This window comes from Triticum aestivum, chromosome 6B, assembly GCF_018294505.1.
Source record: "Triticum aestivum cultivar Chinese Spring chromosome 6B, IWGSC CS RefSeq v2.1, whole genome shotgun sequence".
In the NCBI taxonomy this organism is placed as follows: domain Eukaryota; kingdom Viridiplantae; phylum Streptophyta; class Magnoliopsida; order Poales; family Poaceae; genus Triticum; species Triticum aestivum.
In genome coordinates this window covers 295,978,883-295,991,051 of record NC_057810.1, presented here as the reverse complement: position 1 = coordinate 295,991,051, position 12,169 = coordinate 295,978,883, and positions in this window count along the sequence as shown.

The window sequence follows — 12,169 nt, the reverse complement described above, 5'->3', positions numbered from 1 at the left end:
CCACGTGTCGGTCACCCTTGACGAAAGCACTTCTGTGACGCGCGATTTATCATCATGGAAGTGGACACTTCCGTGATGATAATTTTTGTAATGTCATGGAACACTTCTACGACAGCACATGTATGACTATCTTGATTCTGTCATAAAATCGTCATGGATGTACATGCATGAAAAAAAATGCGACCTACTGTGACAAACACGTATCATCATGGAAGTGTATTTTTTTGTAGTGTGAGGGAGCATAGAGCGAGCTTGTGAGGGGTGGTGGAGGCGATGCTAGGGTAACAAGGATACCTAAAGAAACGAAGCTCATCATACGAGGGAGGGGTGCCGAAGAGAAGCTGGTGGGGTGCATAGTTCCAACGAGGATGGCATGGATGTATGTTAAGGAGAAGAGATGCGATGGCGACTGCGTCGGGCCAAAACCGAGGAGGCGCATTGGCATGAAAAAGAAGGGTGCGTACACCATCATTGAGAGTTCGTAGCACACGTTCAATGCGGCCATTTTGTTGCCATGTATAAGGGCATGTGAGGCGAACGATGGTTCCATGTGATGCCAGAAGTGTGCGAATGAGAAGATTGTCAAATTATTTCCCGTTATCAGTTTGGTGTGTGTGTGTGTATAGGATGACCAAATTGTGTGGAAACATAGGCATAGAAAGCCGTAAGAGTGGCTACTACATTAGATTTGTGACATAGAGGAGAAGTCACACATAATGCAAAAAATCATCTAAGATCACAAGGTAATAAAGATAGCTAGTGTTACTTGTGACCAGAGATGCCCATACATCACTATGAAGTAATTGAAACGAAAAATAATATAAGGTGGTGGATGCATTAAAAGGAAGACAAACATGCTGCCCTCGCCACGGTGAGGCAAGGAACGACGCAGAGCCTGGGAACACGTGGAGGGTAGTATGAGGATTGACTGGTTCGGCTGCGGTGTGAATCTGCCCTCGCCGCAGAGTAACAAGGGGTGTGGGTGAGTAGAGGGATGTCCTGGCCAACGGTGGGAGTAGTAGGGGGCTGTGAGGCCTGCGCGGCAGCACAACCGGCCACGGGAGGCAAGATCACGCGGTGGTTTGGACAGCTGGAGCAAGAAAATCACAGGTTGAAGAAGCAGGACGACCGTTGTATGTTAACAATCAAATGTTCACTGGTGATAGAATCGTTTGTTGATTAAGTTGACAATGCCCTGCATACGCGTCAACTTAGTAGGGCCACAAGCCAGCCTCCAAATCTGATGGGCCCCAGCTTTCATGGGGAGCACTTGTTATTTTTCGCTTAATAAGGAGGCACTTCCTTGCGTGCCAAGATATAGCTGGTGGGTCCCGGCTGTCATTGGAAGGATCCATTCTTTTGGCATAATAAGGAGGTACTTGCTTGCGTGCAGCCATGGACCATGTGGTCCCAATTGTCAGCCTCTGCATGTACATCCCTCTTTCAATGTTGTCGTTTGTTGACAAAGTTGACCATGCCGTGCCAAGAACACCAATGCGATGGACGACGACGAGAATCGGGAAGGGAATGACCCGGAGGCGGCAAAGCCACAACAATGGAGCAATGTGGGTGAGTAGAGGGATAGCCTCGCCAGCGTGGGAGTAGTAGGGGGTGGTGTGGCCTGCGAGGTAGCACAACTGACCACGGGAGGCGGGAGCAGGCGTCCCGCCGGCACTGGATTTGACGGCTAGAGCAAGTAGATCAGAGATTGAAGAAGCATGACGGTCGTTGGATTAACATCCAACGGCCACGGCTGCTAGAATTGTTTGTTGACGTATATAATAAGTAAAAATCTTGCATACACATCAACTTAATAGGCCCACAAGCCAGACCATTCCCTATTTTTTTAATAATTTACAGCTCATTGCAACTTCTTATGTAATTTATTGCAGTCCGTTTTTTGGTGGCCACGGCCAAGTTTAAAAAGTTAAATGAAATTTCGCATATTTCGGTGCGGTACAAACTATTTTTAATACCAAAATGTCGAGCCAGATTTAAAGTGCTTTGAAGATATATTTAAATTAGGTTAAAGCCCAGTGAAATTGGAATTTGAAAATGTGAACAAATTAAGAAATTTGAAAGTAATTGCCGATTTGTCGTCTGTTTTTATATTTACTGCCCATTTCATATTACTTTCAGAAAAATAAGTAGGCCTGGATTGGGTATTCTTCAGAAAAAATAAACTGGGCTCATCTTCACAAAGAAAAAATAGATGGGCTGGTCATATGGTGAATGTAAAATAGAAGCCTGGGCTAGACGGGCCACAGCCTAGTTGAAACCCTGCTCTGTCTCAACAATAACAAAAAATACTGCTCGAGCAGCTACGTCCCAGGTGTTAGCCGATCTTGTGTTGTTCTCTTGTGTATTGACTACTAGCAAGATGCTTGTGCATTGCACGTAACATCAAGATGCGTTTGTATGAGTTGTTTATCTTGTGAGAGAAAAGGATGAACGGGGGAAGGCCTGATTTGCAAATGTGGAGAGGGGTGTGGGTATTGTTTTGCAAACTTCCTATCCGTCAGATATAAATCGGACAGTCTATATTGCAGGATGGCAGGCACACCATCATCACCAACTCTGTTTTTATAAGAGTAGAGATACGCTAAGAATGTCGTGGGTATCAAATGTCAGCAAACCACAAGGAGGAAGCATTTTCTTTTCTATACACTGACAATGGAGTATATAAACAAAAAATGAGGAACTTGCTTGCGTATGGCCATGGACATGGTGGGCCCCTACTATCATCCTCTCCACTTACAGTCATCTCCCGATTCCTCTTGTTTGTTGACCATGTTGACAACCCAAGAGGTCGGTGCCGCACGAGCGCACCAAAGCGTGCGGAGGACAATGACAAGGCCTCGGACATCGGCATTAATGATTTAGGAGACGGTGGGGCGGCGATGTGTGCGCTAAGGCGCAGCCAGCCATGGGCGGTTTGGTTTTGGCGGCTGCAGGAAAACAAGACTGAAGAAACAGGTCAGACTGTAAAAGCAGTAGGAGTACTTAACAACCTTAACTGAAACCAGGAGGGGCACTTAACAACCATATCTGAAAGTTGTATGAGTATTTATACAGGTTCAACTGTACAAAGCACTCCTCGAACAATGCTAATTTGCCTACAGTTAACCAATGGTGAGGCCACCAAGCCCCAGGACAAGGCCCAGGCGCCACCCCGCGCATCCACAACCTTCTGGAAGAGGCTTCATCTCGCAATGTGGTCAATAAACAGGATATTCACTTTAGAGCCATGGAAAATCATGAGCATAACCTTCCGTCCTGTTCTCCAAGATGGACGGGCCTTCATTATTTGAGACCACCCATGAATAAGTATATTTTCACCTCCAAGGGAAATAGAGTAGGTCGACATAAACATCATGTCATGACCAAGTGCAAGTCTGACCCGACAATGGTCAGGCGTCTATATAGGAACAATAGAACTTGGCAGTTTCTGTTTCAAGAAGATCACATCTAGAAAACTGTGTATAAGCAAGAGTTTATGAACAACATATATAAGAGAAAAAAGCTCGTACCATAAGTTTCTCGACACAATTGGACCTGTTCAACACGTGCAGCAGTGGCACACATATCCCACATGGCCTTCCACCATTGAAACGCCCCACAAGGACCTCAAGACGATCAATACAGTGTAGGAGCTGGTGGATGTCGTCCCAGTCAATTTCAATGCCATCAATAACAGTCGAGTTCTTATAAAATAACAAATGAGTAGCGTGCTTAACTTTGAAATAACCTACATGTGCCACCAATTATAAGAAATATTAGTTATAAGTAGCATCTTCGTGAGAGAAGGGAATCACAAATCATTGCTACTTCTAAAGTTAAATTGTGATTAGTTAGATAGAATAGATGGATTAAGAAGTAACCGAGGCAACATGCAAGAACGAGATAGAAAACTAACATGGATGAAGTACTGGAACGACGTCGTGGTGGAAGATCACAGTGAAGATGATACCAATTTCTACTATTTCCATCAACATTCGTGCGCCAACTTTCAGTCCTTAACACTTGTGAAAGTTTATCCAAGTTCAACCATGAAAAAAGCAGCGATCTTCTTGGTTCATGAACCCAACATGGAACTTATATCCATGGCTTGTCTTCAATGTGACCATTAAACTGGTGTATTCATTTATGGCAAGGCTGACCATCTTGAGTACATGTGTTCTGGCAGAGCAAGGAATGCACTGCAGGAAAAATAATATGAGAACACAATGTATTCGCTATCCAAATCTAGAAATAATTTCCTCCTTCACATAAGTGTTGACCATGGTACTAGTACCTTTTATCCAAATATAGCAATCCAAATTTCCAAATTAGTCGACATCATGTTCAAAAAACCCACCCTCCCGGATAGAAAAGAGGATTCTAGGAACATATTGTGCGTGTTATAAAATCATGTGTTAGGATGAGAAGGTACAAGTGTGGCATCTAGCCGAGGGCGCAGGAACCTATAGGGTCCTTGCAATTTGGGCACTAAAAATGACACACACTAGATTTAGTAGGAAGAAAAATGTATCAACGACGGCGGCTGCCATTCTAGGATTACCCGAGACCAAGGGATTAGGATTTATCGGGGATGGATGAAGAATTCGTACCTGGTTCTCCATGAGAAAACCCTACGCAATCGCCGAGAAGGGGTTTTCTCTGAACAAGTGGATGAGGGAGAAGGGGATTCAGGCCTAGTGAAATATTACTGCTTCGTCCGTCTAGCTTACTGCTAAAGCTGGAAAGGTGGGGTTTTTTGTGATTTGACGACTCATTGGGCATTACTACGGCACTACGACCGGGGTGAGTCTACCGTGCAATTGTGCACTCTAATTGGTGCATGGCATGTGGACCCCGTTGTCGGATGCCCCACATATCGGCGAAAGGAAGTAGAAAGGCAGGAGTAACTAGTTACACATAAATATATTTTTTTACAGAGAGATACTTCCTCTGTAAAGAAATATGAACTTTATACATAAGAAAATTCAAGGGGAATATATATAACGTAATATGGGGGTTCAGCTGAGAAAATAACACTTAGACAGGCTCACGGTTCTGGACTTTGGGCCATAGGCCGGTGGGCCAACATGTTTGGGGGCCCATGTGTTCTAACTCAGCGCATTTCATATTGCAAGCGATCGGTACGGCACTGGTTTTAGATGTTGTCGCAAGGCGAATACAGAAAATTAAATAAAGCATGGCAGCTGTTAGAATGAAATCGAACGACAATTCCTAGCCAGCAATCAAAGTTGCAATTCTTTCACGATATCCTACGTGATAAATAATATCGTTGTACGCGAACCAACCTGTGGTTGGATGGCTAGAGGGATAGTGGTATCCCCATCTCACCAGGGTTCAAGTCCTGGTGCTCACATTATTCTTGGATTTATTTCAGGATTTTCGGCGTTGCGCTTTCAGTGGGAGGATACGTTCCCGTCGATGACGAGGCGCATACGGTGACTTCGTAAGTTTCAAGATGACATGTCGGCTCAGTCTCTCGAAGGTGCTCATAGGGGTAGAGTGTGCGTGTGTGCGTTCATAGGGGTGAGTGTATGCGCGTATGTATGAGCGCTTGTGGCTGTACTAATGTTCAAAAAAATACTGTCGTGCTACTTATACACACAGGACACTTGTTTCACCATGCCATATTATTACATCAAAAGCACTTGGAGGATAGATCAGTTTGGCAGTTGCATGCTGCTACTGAAGAATTTCAAAGTTGATTTGGACCAGCTCTCCTTGCCGAGAAAGTTTGATTTTGACATCATCCCCTACTGCAAGATTTGATAGAGTTTTGAACCTTGACCATCCTTTAGCATCAATCATCATGTGAACATCATTTGTACTTACGGTATATTGAGCAGGTTCATTCACACCAAGGCTGCGCATGACAAGAGAAACTTGGCCACGGTCGCCCGGATTATTGAACGACTCCCTCATTGCTCTAGGAATTCTCTGCTCACAAACAAGAAGACATACACAAACAGTTAGATAAACACAGAGAATCATGTGAAACAACATGGAAAGAAAAAAGAACGAAGCACTTGGGCAGCCAATGCTTACCAAGAAGGTGGAGAGGCCGGTTTTTGGAAGGACTTTGGTATGTGCAGTGCGAACTACAACCCAGTCTGTTGCCGATGCAAGTGCTGGTTCCGTTGCCGCTGCACGGGCCGGAGAAGATGCAAGTGCAACTTCAAGTGTTGGTGCAGGTGCCAGAGCCATTTTGGTGCCCGAGCCGGTGCGATTGGTAGTGTCGTTGTTGCTACCGGAGATGGTGCTCCTTGTGGAGCTGGTGCCGGTGTCGGAGCAGGTGCCCGTGTCGGTGCCTGATCCTCCGGTAGATCAGCCTGATCCGTTGACGTGGTCATTGCCCAATCCTCTGCTGGATCAGACGGAGCTGTTGCCGCTGTCAGTGCTAGAGCCCGTGTCGTCTGAGAAGGTGTCGGTGCTTGATCTGATGCTGAAGGTGGTACCGATGTGCGAACAGTAGCAACCGCCTTTGGTTTTCTATCATTTCATACTTCAGCTTTCTAACTTCACTAGGCTCTGTGACCTTGATCCAGTCTTTTTCTTCACTTATTTTAAATGCCAGAAGGACTAGTTGTGGCGTGTTTGTTAAACCAAACTGCAGTTCATCATAGGGCTTCAGATTGTACTCAGACAACAGACTGATCCAATTGTGTCTAGTAATATAACTGATGGACAGTGCCTTCATTATTGACATGTCATAAAAACTGAAACCTGCTAAAATAACGATCATAGAGGAAACCAAATGTTTATTCTGTAACGAATGTGACATGGCAAAACCTGCATCATAAAATTGTAGCAAAAGTAAGAAAACATGATGGTAAATCAATAAGATTTACTTGATTTGACACGAGTGAATCCTTACCAGGAAATCACTATGTTCAAATTCTAAATATAAGTTTGGTCATCCAATTACGGGTGGCATGCAGGGCCCCCGCTTACTCCCACAAGCAGGACAGTCCAAAGGTCGTGACAAATCGTATGGACCGAACATCCATGGGACTGGAAATCCTGGTGCGTGCGATAAACCCTGCAATGCATACAAATATTGGAGTGTAACCATAATTGATAAACCGTCCTCAGAAAAAAAATGATCTGGATACTTCAAAAAATACAGACTGAATTGAGTGGACAGACATTAACATAGATTGTTCTCAAACCTCCCCACACAACAAAAGTAGTAGTACTAAATAAAACAGGGTTCACACACACAAATAAAGTACTAAATAATAGTACTTACTACAGACAAGCAAAGTTGCACCAATTAAACTATGCAGACTATTTCTTGCCACCGGCCTACGGGGTGTACCTCACATAACTGACTAGGCCATGTACTTCATGAGAGATGTCTACCGGCACCATCGCCATCTCATCAACCTTGGAGAACCTAACAGACTGGTCTTTCCACTCATAAACATGATGATGAAGACAGTCCGCATCAGATTTGTCGGGAAGCTTTACAAGAACCACACCCTTCATGATCGAACACACAGCTAGGAAATTGTTGTGGTGAAGTACACCCTCGAGAACACGCCTGACAACAATGCTACAGGAAAACACTAGTTCACGACACGTGTTGACAAGGACACATCAGGTGGATAGTTTAGTAGTAGAACTCATCCTCAGGTCTTCCAGTTCACACGGCATGACTTTGAGAACTTCATCTCCACCGCGGACCTGGTTCTAATTCAAACAGAAACAAAATATTTTATTACTACCTCCGTTTAGAAATATAAGATGATTTTTGATATTTTACTCCATATAGGACTACATCTATGCACAGAAATGAGTGAACAAAGACACTAGAACATGTCTTCAAAGACATGAGAGCAGAGGGATTACTTGCAATATCCATAACACAAGTTACTGAGGCTAATATAGTCTCTCCAAAGGCATGAGAGCTAAAATCGTGCATTCACTACAGCTAGCATTGATGTTCATAAAGTAGCTAAAAGTAATCTATAAGAAATCAGTGTTATGTGCAATAATCATATGTATGTCAACCTCTCGCATGTTTTGGTCAAAAGAGCAATTTAGAACTACCATTTGGCACACAAAAATCACATGCAAGATCACCCAGAAAGTTGTACTACTAGTACTAGTACTACGTGTTAGGTGAAAAAAGACGATCAAGATAACCAAAAAGATCATCAAGAAGATATATTACCTGCACTTGCTTAATGAGGGGTCCCAGAGAGGGGGGCTTGGACAGGGCGATGGCCTTGAGCTTGTCCGTGGTAGTCTCGGCGGGGTGCTTGCGCTTCTTCGTACCCCGAGCCTCGACGGTTTTGGCCAAAGCCATAGACAACACTTCGGCCGGTGCTTCATGGTCCATCAAGAAATTGTCAAGTAGAAATAAAAGAAAAGAAACCATAATCACAAACCTATAAGAAGAACAGAGAGGAAGTTATAGGAACAGTCTCGGGGTTGCAAGGCCAGGCCTTGGCCAGAATCAACACCATTGATGCGCTCACCTTTCCTTCTTTGGGAGAGAAGAACAATGGCAGAAGCATGTCGGGGTTTTTCTTGAAGAAATGAGGAACAAGATGATGGAGAAGCGAATTGGAGTTTTCTTCAAGAGAGGAAGCTGAGGGAGAAGAGTGGAATGATGGTTGCTTCGTCCGTCCAACTTACTGCTGAAAAGGTGGGGGTTTTGTGATTTGACGGCTCATTGGGCATTACTATGGCGCTTCGACCAAGATAGTCTACCGTGGAGTTGTTCACTCTAGTACGGAGTAATTTAGTGCATGGCAAGTGGACCCCGATGCTGGCAGTCCCATACATCGGTGAAAGTGAGTAGCAAGATTCCTGACGACCGTCAAGGAGGATCCTCACGATAGAGCGTGTCCACTGTTTCTGAAGAAAAAAAATGATTACAGCAAGTGTTTCCACTCTTACGACGGAGGAGTGCGAAACACGGCAGCCACTTGAACTTACACAGTACTCCTACCACTAGGCATGTGAAGTGGATCATATGTCCGTACTACATAATCTTGTTGCTAGTGTAGTAAGATATGACGATAACAAATGATGTTGTGCGCATGTCAACTACATGAACCATCTGAAGCATGAATCTGTGTTAGTCAGGGTGTATGAAGGGTGCATGGGATGGGAGCAAAAGTTCCCTTCTCGACCCACTTTTGGGTGTTTGGCAGAGTGCATGAAGGGTGCATGAGTCCACACTAGTAGGTTAACACAAATACACTAGGAGCATGCATGAAGAGGGGTGCTCAGATGAGCATGCACGAAGAGGGAGCAACTATATTGACATGAGAATGCAACCAAACACACCCACACACTTTGTGCTATAGTGACTGATCTGCATTGTCTGAGTTTGATCCAACGGTCATGTTGCGCCGGGACATGGACATGCCCATGCAGAAGACGCCTAAACACCACCGAAGTCCCTTTGCTTCTCGAGGTGCATGACGTTGGTGATGCAGGGTGCCATGGCCCGCAGAGCCCGCTCCTGGTTGACGGAAGCCAGCTCGACAAAGATGGCATCCAATGGCACAAATGGATTCCGGTGACAAAGCCCTCAGAGGATTCGCCCGGCAACTGCAACAACAGCTTGCAACCCCTCCTTCTCCAGCTCTGCCCCCACCATCCCGTGGAGATGGCTCGGCTCCTCAGAGATATAGGTGGAGAAGGAGACCAGGTTAGGAAGTCGCAGCTCGTTGAAGTCGACGGGATGGTCGAACAGGTTTAGCACAATGGCCAGCATGGTCGCGCTGGCACGGCGGTGGGCATCGCGCAGCCACAACACATGCGTGGCAATATGGTCCACCAAGTGGTTGAGGCGATCCTGGACCTCATCACGATCGGCCCGCTCGCGCTCCAGCAGGCTTGCCTGACCACCTACCGTATCTCCCGCTTTCTGTAGCAACGACGCTGATGCCTCAAGCATCTTTGTGGTGGACGCATGCTGCTTTTGAAGCTCCATGAACTCCCGCACATAAAGGAGGAGCATGTCACTCCTCTCCTCCTTGAGCTCACGGAGCTCCACGTCCTTCGCCCTGAGCTCCCCATCCTTGGCCTAGAGCTCCATGTCAGGCACCTCACCTCAGACTCCATGATCTGGTGTGCCGCCATGGAACTAGGTAGACACAATGGGGAGAGGAAGCAAAAGGGGCAAAACGACTAAGAGGCAATGGAATCTACGGGAAGGTGGAGGGAGCCAGTCGAGGAGCGGGGTGAATCTTCTGGTTTTCACGATGGGAAAACACTGGTCGATGACTTTTCACATCAGTTAGCAGTGGGTTTTATAGGCGGAGTCATCGTGACTAATTGCTCCCGCGCCTGCTCCCCTCAATCAAAAAAATGAAAATCCTTCCGTGCCTGCCACACCCAAAGACCAGAGCAACACCGCGGTGGATATTTAAATTTACCCGCCAGCAAGGAGAGAAAAAAAGGGGTGAAAAAACAAATGTGGCGGCTGAAGGAAATATGCCCTATAGGAAATAATTAAGTTGTTATTTTATATTTCCTTATTTCATGATGTATGTTTATTATTCATGTTAGAATTTTATTAACCGGACACTTGATACATGTGTGGATACATAGACAGAATACCGTGTCCCTAGTAATCCTCTACTAGACTAGCTCGTTGATCAAAGATGGTTAACTTTCCTAACCATAGACATGTGTTGTCATTTGAATATCGTGATCACATCATTAGGAGAATGATGTGATGGACAAGACCCATTCCTTAGCTTAGTATTATGATCGTTCAGTTTTATTGATACTGCTTTCTTCATGTCAAATATATATTCCTCTGACTATGAGATTACGCAACTCCCGGATACCGGAGGAATGCCTTGTGTGCTATCAAAGGTTAACTGAGTGATTATAATGATGCTCTACAAGTATCTCCAAAGGTGTTTGTTGGGTTGGCATAGATCAAGATTAGGATTTGTCACTCCGAGTATCGTAGAGGTATCTCTAGGCCCTCTCGGTAATGCACATCATAAGTAGCCTTGCAAGCAAAGTGACTACTAAGTTAGTTGCGGGATGATGTATTACGTTACGAGTAAAGAGACTTGCCGGTAACGATATTGAACTAGGTATGTGGATACCTCCGATCGAATAACGGGCAAGTAACATACCGATGACAAAGGGAATAACGTATGTTGTCATAACGGCTCGACCGATAAAGATCTTCGTAGAATATGTAGGAGACAATATGGACATCCAGGTTCCGCTATTGCTTATTGATTGGAGAGGTGTCTCGGTCATGTCTGCATAGTTCTCGAACCCACAGGGTCGCACGCTTAATGTTCGTTGACGCTAGAGTAGTATTGGGATATTTGATGAGTGGAAACCAAATGTTGTTCGGAGTCCCGGATGAGATCTCGGACATCACAAGGAGTCTCGGAATGGTCGAGAGGTAAAGATTTATATATAGGAAGTCGTATTTTGGGTTTCAAAAAAGCTACAGTTTTGCGGTATTGTACCAGGAAGCTTCGAGAAGGTTTCGGAGGATTCTGGAGGTGTCCGGAAGTCCACAAGTGGGTTCACCATGACCCAATGGATAGCATGGGCTGCGGGGAGGTGCCCTGGCCTTATTGGGCTAGGCACACCAAGTCCTCAAAAGCCCATGTGGCTAGGGAAGGCAAATAAGGAAGGATTCCTAGTAGGAATAGGATTGGACTTGGAGTCCAAGTCCTCTCCCCCTTAGCTGCGCCCTAGGGCTTGGTGAGGCTATTTGCCACGCCCCTCCACCTATATATAAAGAAGAGGGGGTGCCCATGTAACGCCCGGATAATTATGCTATAGTGAAACTCTGCTAATGATGCCACTTCACCTCCGTTACTGTTGCTAATCTTTCGTTAGTTCAAAACCGGTCCACAAATCAAATTCAAAATATGACAAACAACGAAAGTTTTCAAACATCAAAACTAAAATGTTCGAACTGTGTCAAATATTGCATAGGTAATTATGGTGAAATAAACACATTTTTAGAAAATGTCTAAATACTTAAAATGACTTAAAATGGAAAAGGAAATAAAGAAAAAAACAAAGAAAACAAATACAAAAAAAAGGAGAAACCCCCTCCCACTGGGCTTCGGCCCAGCAGGCCACCAGCCCAACTGGGCAAGGACCCAGCCGGCCACCCCACACTCACCTTATCCCCCCACCTACT